This window comes from Oreochromis aureus, linkage group 2, assembly GCF_013358895.1.
Source record: "Oreochromis aureus strain Israel breed Guangdong linkage group 2, ZZ_aureus, whole genome shotgun sequence".
Classification (NCBI taxonomy): Eukaryota; Metazoa; Chordata; class Actinopteri; order Cichliformes; family Cichlidae; genus Oreochromis; species Oreochromis aureus.
The window spans coordinates 36045432-36053171 of record NC_052943.1 but is presented as its reverse complement, the minus strand read 5'-3'; positions in this window follow the sequence as shown (position 1 = coordinate 36053171).

Genomic DNA, 7740 nt, shown 5'->3' with positions numbered 1-7740 from the left:
TCAACCCCCAGTCCTACTGCCAGTTTCTGGAAGACACCTTCTTCAACCAGTGGTACAGGAAGAAGTCTGCATCCTTCAAGAAAAACATGATTTTCATGCAGGACAATGCTCCATCACACGCGTCCAAGTACTCCACAGCGTGGCTGGCAAGAAAGGGTATAAAAGAAGAAAAACTAATGACATGGCCTCCTTGTTCACCTGATCTGAACCCCATTGAGAACCTGTGGTCCATCATCAAATGTGAGATTTACAAGGAGGGAAAACAGTACACCTCTCTGAACAGTGTCTGGGAGGCTGTGGTTGCTGCTGCACGCAATGTTGATGGTGAACAGATCAAAACACTGACAGAATCCATGGATGGCAGGCTTTTGAGTGTCCTTGCAAAGAAAGGTGGCTATATTGGTCGCTGATTTGTTTTTGTTTTGTTTTTGAATGTCAGAAATGTATATTTGTGAATGTGGAGATGTTATATTGGTTTCACTGGTAAAAATAAATAATTGAAATGGGTATATATTTGTTTTTTGTTAAGTTGCCTAATAATTATGCACAGTAATAGTCACCTGCACACACAGATATCCCCTAAAATAGCTAAAATTAAAAACAAACTAAAAACTACTTCCAAAAACATTCAGCTTTGATATTAATGAGTTTTTTGGGTTCATTGAGAACATGGTTGTTGTTCAATAATAAAATTATTCCTCAAAAATACAACTTGCCTAATAATTCTGCACTCCCTGTAGGGGAGTTTGTTATTGTGATGCCCAAATATGTAATTTTTTCGTAAGTTATTTTAAATGGGAGGGATGTAAGCCATTCTTTGCTTTCCAATTTGATGGGCAGTACTTCACTTTTTCCCCAGTTGATCTTGCAGCCTGCGAAGGTACCAAATTTGTCAATAACGGAGAGGATTGCTGGGACGGAAGTTAGGGGTTTTGTTATGTATAGTAAAATGTCATCAGCATAAAGCGATATAGTATTAGAAGTATATGCTGTGTCATAACCTTGTATATCAGGGTGAGTTCGAATTGTCTGTGCCAGGGGTTCCAGAGCCAGCGCAAACAATAATGGACTAAGAACACATCCCTGTTGTGTCCCTCTGCTGAGTTTAAACTGAGTTGATAATGTTTGATTTGTAAGAATTCTGGCTGTGGGGTTCTTGTAGAGTAGTTTTATCCAGGAAATGAAATCTTGTCCCAGTTGAAATTTCTCTAAAACAGCAAAGAGACAGGGCCAGTCCACATGATCAAATGCCTTTTCAGCATCTGGTATGAAGCCTGTTTGATCTGGATGTGCCAGTTTATCTATTACCGTATTAAGTCTATTCGCTAGTATTTTAGGCAGGATTTTTTGATCTGAGTTTAATAAAGAAATAGGTCTGTATGATCCCACTTTCTCCAAGACTTTACCTTTTTTTGGGAGTACTGTAATAATTGCTTCATTCAGTGTTGGTGGTAGGGTGCCCACTTTGTATGCATGGTTGTATAGTTTAGATAGATATGGAACAAGTTTAGTCTTGAAGTGTTTGTAGAATTCATTCCCTAACCCATCTGGGCCTGGACTCTTGTCATTTTTTAATAAACCAATAGATTTAGTGATTTCTTCAGTTGTAATCTTGGCATTCAAAATACTGCGATTCACCTGATCTAACACAGGAAGATCACACTTATCTAAAAAATCCTGCATATCTTTAGGCCCTGCAGTGGGATGAGAGGTATAAAGAGATTCATAAAACTGTCTAAAGTTATCATTAATATCTTTATGTGATGTGACCAGGTTTCCATTACGTGATCTAATTTTGTGAATCGTTCTGTCATTTTCTAACTTCTTTAGTTGTCTAGCTAACAACTTGTGTGGCTTATCCCCAAATTCAAAATACTTCTGTCTTACAAAAAAGAATGCTCTATTTATATTGCTAGTTAATATCTGGTTTAGTTTATATTTTAATGCACAAATAGTGTTGTACTTATCTAATGAGGGAGCCTTTGCATTGTTAGCGTCCAAATCATGGATTATTTTTTCTAATATAAGCTTTAAACGTTTCCCATAATTTGTCTGGTGAGGTCTCGGCATTATCGTTTATATCGAAGAATAAAGAGGTCTGAGAACTTATATACTGTTGAAATTTTAAGTCGCTCAGTAGTTGTGGGTCGAATCTCCAATTCCTGTATGTGTCACGGTCTGGCTGGCAGACCGTGGGGGGTGTAGGGAAGGAGGACCCTAGTGATGGTAAATTTGATTCTTTTTACTGAATCGAGTTTTAATGAGTCACTCACCAAAGTGAATCGGGTTTTTTGAGTCATTTGAGTCACTGAGTCAGTTGACCAGAGAGTGCAAAAAATGTACATTTTCACTCAAACTTAATTTGTTTCTCTTTTAATGTAAATCCTACTGCTAAGATGAGTGATTCTTAAAGAAAACAACTATTTTATAGAGCAAAAAAGAGCAAAAGAATTTCTAAAGGGAACATTTCTTTTGTTTATTTTTATTTTATTAGTATTTTCCTTACATGTGTCAAATGTATATTTTCTCATCTAAATGTCCACTGAGCTGTGAGCCAGGGGGCGGTAGTGCGCCTTAACATTGGTTTGCAACCAAGAAGAAGAAGAAGTAGCTGCGAGCCAGGAGGGAGGGGGTGAGTGAGTGAGTGATTCGTTCGCTCTATGATTCAGCACAGGAGGGAGGGGGTGAGCGAGTCATGAGTGATTCGCTCGCTCTATGATTCAGCACAGGAGGGAGGGGGTTAGTGAGTCCTGAGTGATTTGCTTACGCTACGATTCAGCACAGGAGGGAGGGGGTTAGTGAGTCCTGAGTGATTTGCTTCCCCTACGATTCAGCGCAGGAAGGGAGGGGGTGAGTAGCTCAAATGTGCTGTTAGCATGTTAGCAGAGCGATGCTACTGTGAACCGAGGAGCTATTGTCTTGATATGAGCTTCTACTCAGGGTTTTTTCTTCCAGTTCAGAGCAGAAATGTTTTTGTTAAGATACTGGATGTTGTGTTTTTCTTCACAATTTGAATTATAAGCTAGATATATTTCTACTAATGAAATTAGTTTGCTAACAGCAACAGGGATGAGTCAGTGAGTCAGTTGCGCTTGTGAATCATGATTCACGAGTCAGTAAAGTGATTCTCGAGTATTGAACGATTCGTTCATGATTCGCGCATCACTAGAGGACCCAGGCGCGGTGCTCTCTCTACCTGATGGATTTAAAGTTCTCCACACGTCACATGTTCATATTGTTTATGTATGTTTTGATAAAGTTGCTACCTTTACACGATGTAGTTCTCTTGGAGATGGATTTATCTAAGTATGGGTCTAACACTACACTGTAAAATGTAATTCTAGATGTTTGTTATTTCAACATATTATTCTATATCAGTTTGACGATAGATGACTGAAGTTGTTGTTATAACATAGAATTACAAGTTAAAAACGTCCCAATTACACCAAAAAAAGCTAACTTGAAAACTCATGTCCAGCTAAATCAGCAACTTATGTGAACTTGACAATGTGGGTAAGTTGAGCACAGCAGGATTCAAAACTGCCTCACGTGACTGCTACCGAGGTGCATCATGGGGAATTGGCGGTTAACGACATGCTCACTTTACTTGGACGTTTTCTAATCGTCTTCTTTGGAATATGCTTTCAAGGTGAGTAACATTGGTTATAACTATAAGGAAAGAGAGCTACAAAAGTTGGAACATGTTTTGAATTTATGGCATGATGTGTGTTTTTCTCTTTTACCGAAATGTTTGCTTTAGCTAATGTAACTTTAGCCGACAAGGTCCAGCTTGTATGTCATGACCAAACTTGACCTAATAAACTGACACATGTCCTTTTTTATGGGTTTAATGTGGCACTGACCAAATCACAAGTATTGTGCCGCTAGCTTTAAGATTGTGCACTCAACCACTGTTGCGATATTAGCAAGCTAACTCAGCTAATTAATAAAGCTTATTTCATATTGTCTCTGTACTTGTAAATTTCTTTCAAGTTCACAGGCTGTTGTATTTTGGTGGAAGTTCATTCTGACAATATTTCCAATAACTGGCTGGGTTCAAAAAGAACTTTTTGGCAGGACTCCGATGCTTGTTGTCATCTGTTTACCCCTATGTAATCACTTAAGTTGTTATTAACTGCTGCATGCTAAGCTGCAAGAGTGCACTGAGGACTGAGACAAAATATGGTCTACAAACCAGCATTATATTAGTTTTTATCAGATAGTCCTCCAGTGTGCTTATTTTTTGCTTTAATTCTATTGTGCAGTTATTTGTTACCCTGAAATGCTTTATGCTTAACAACAGCTCACTATTTTGACTTATTTTTGAACTCTTGTGATCAGTATGACTAGATTGTGTGAGTTTCCATACTAAAAGAGCTGTAGTGATAAAATAATTGGCATCAGAGACACTGATTTTGGCATGGTATACTGCAGAAGTTTTTTTTTTTTTTTTTTTTTTTCATAATTTACCTTTTAATTAAACTGCATTATCTGTATTGTAACAAAACTAACATTGTTTATATGTCAGAAAATTAGCAAACATGAATAAATGGCGAAAACAATATAATTATAACATATATTTTTATTTTACTTATTTTAGGTCTGTGAAGCCAAACTTGATGCTGGGGATTTATTTTTGTCAGTGGAGTCAAATGGTAAGTTACAATTTGTGCATTTTGTCATACTGGAAACACCACAGATTATATTGTAATTTAATAGCTCTGTAGAACAAATGATATAAAGATTGTAGTGTCAGGGTACTTCTTAAGAAGTTATATGGCACTATTGATGATCACATGCAGGTGGCATAAACTAAATATTCAGATGTGGTACCAACAAGTGATTCATTAACAAAAGCAATGGAGCAGACTGTTTAGGTTCTTGTGGTTGTAATAACATCCATAACTGCAAGTTTGTCATTAATTTATTTTCACAGGTCTAGATGATCACATCTGTCTTTGTCATTTAAATGAGGTGGACTTGCAAACTTTGCGCTCTTTTGGGTAAATTGCTGTCCACTACATATACACAGAATGTGCACAGTATTTCAGATCTAAAAAGGGAGTATGTAATGGACTTGCTGGCTTTAATGTAAAAAGCCTGTTGTGTAACTTTAATGAGGCAGTTGGACTAAAACAGTATTGCTCATCAAGGTAAACATCTGAGGAATAAGGAAACTGTTACTTGTCCTTTTACTCAGTGTTCTTTTAATCGCACGTTTACTAAAGTTTTACATCACATAAGTCATTTTCACAATCATTCTACTTTAAAAGATTTCGAGACAGAGCTTATTGTTCTCTGAACTTCCTTGTTTGCTGAACGGCAGGTAAAGTGCATCTTTTGTTTGTTTGCTTTTGTGTGTTTGTGTTTTCTCTAATGGGCCTCAGATGACTGTTTGCTTAAATTTGGGTCTCAAAGAATCTTTTTTTTTATTCTGCCTGTACTCTCCACCCCTCTTCTTCTATTGCTCAGGTTGAAGCAGAATTTGCCTGTCTTACATCTGTTGACCTGAAAGGGTTCCTTTTGCTGTGCTTGACCATTATGGAGAGGTTCGTGGAGCTGTACAAAATCAAGAGCGGCATAGGAGGGCTAACTAGGCTCATAAGATGCTTCGGTGATGATGTAAGTGTTCAACTGCAAAATGTTCTCCTTTGTTTAAGTTTTAGGTTATCCAGTTCAACTGATGAACTCATTGAAAGAAAGCTGATAAGTAAAGTCAGTCATCATATTTCACAACCGGACATTTAGTGTGGTAACTTTTACAGAATCTATGTATATTGGTGGTAGGTTGGATATCATATTCTACTTGAATGTCCTGATAAGCCTGATTCAAAATCTCCAATGATAATCATATATTGATGGAATTATGCATCAAAAAGCTGTGAATTTGGAGCTGTCTACATGCTTTATAAACACTGTTTAAAAAATGTTTTGGTTTTGTTTTTGACTTCTTTGACCAGAGCCCTACACAAAGGAAGAGGACAGAGGACCCTCATTTTCTAAAGGAAGATCCCTCACACACTTTCAAGACTGTGAAGGTTAGCATTGTTTCTTTTAGTAAATTTAATAATGACAGCACCACAGTGGATTTTAAATGAAACATGTGGCATCTATGAAACAATAGATGCCACATGATAACATGTGTACTTTTTTTTCCTCACCAAATGTATTATTACAAGATCTTTGACACTGGAGTTGGTCTGGGTTTCAGAGAAACTAACTGGCAAGCTAGCATTGATATTATTAGTGTCTTGTGTTTATTCATGTCTTCACCAGGGTCTTTGACATTTCGCTGCTGTACTGTTCACTTCAGCTTTACGTTTGATTTCTCACATTGTATATTGTAATGGCAGAGATATTAGGATATTTAAGGGGCTGCAGTGGCTGCTACAGCTAATGTAATTCCTAAAGTTTACACAACATATATTTTTTGTGTTTAGGAAATTGATTGGCAAAACAAAAAAATATATGTTGTGTAAACTTTAGGAATTACATTGGTAAAACAATAAAATATGAGTTAAGAAAAAGCACAGTTATTAGTCTTGTAAACACAAAAACATTAATTGAAGCAACTTTTCTCCTAAACTTGAAATTATAAGTTATCCATCAGAACCTAAAAACGTAAATGCAGTCGGTTGCCTTGAGTTTCTGGGTTTTCGCAACAATTTTTTTTTACAGTGCAACGACTGAAACTGTCGGAGCTCGAACCGGCAACCTTCCAATTATAAGACGAACTGTCAACTCTTGAGTCACGATTCAGTCATCCACCCATGTGTGTGAATGACTGAATGTGTAAAGCACTTTGGAGTCCTTAGGGGACTAGTAAAGCGCTATACAAATACAGGCCATTTACCATTTAAATTGAAAATTTTGTTTGAATTCTGCAATTGAAGACATGCTCAGTTATTTATGAACATGGTCTTTGTTTAAAGCAAGAAATGGATTTGTAACATGGGGGTGCATATCTCATTCTGAAAAAACTTTAACAACTAATAAGTGTTACCCAAAGCCAATCACCATCATCCAAAGCATCAGTATGGCTCTTCTTTGGAAAGACATGAATTCTTAAGCACAAGGGATATTGTGTAATTGTAATTGTGTAATTTTATTATTTTTTTTGTCTTTGAACCCTTTTATAGCCGACAGGTATTGAAGACACGTTTTCTAAGAGGATGAAAGTTGGCATTGTGATGGTGAAAGAAGAAGACATCATCGATGTGTTGGTTGTCCTTGAGGCGGCAGTAATCCTGTCTAATCTGAGGGATGTCTCAAGTGCCATTTCCATGCTGATGGGCCTTCTTTTTGCCCTCAACATAGACTATCCAAAGGAACTTAAGGGAATCTTTGAAGTCATTCAGAACATCCTAATGAACATTGGTGGAAGGCAGTGCATCTCACTAGTGCATGGTCTAAGAAACAGACTCTTGAGAAAGCCATGCAGAACTGTAATTGTATGCTCACAGCATACAATTGCCTTAGTGTTAAGGACAGTTTTTATTTTACTGTTTGTTTTTTTATTCTTGCAAGTTCTCATTCTCACGTTTTGTATGTCACTAAATGACTACACTTTTCATTCCAGATTAGATAATTACTCATTTGTTCATGGTTTAAGAAACTTATGTGAACAACAATATAATGCTGGACTTTGCAGATGCTTATTTCATGCAAGTCAGTAGTTTTTCCTTTGTTTTGCAATTGAGCAGACTCAAACTGATGTTTCTGAAATATCCATCTTATCAA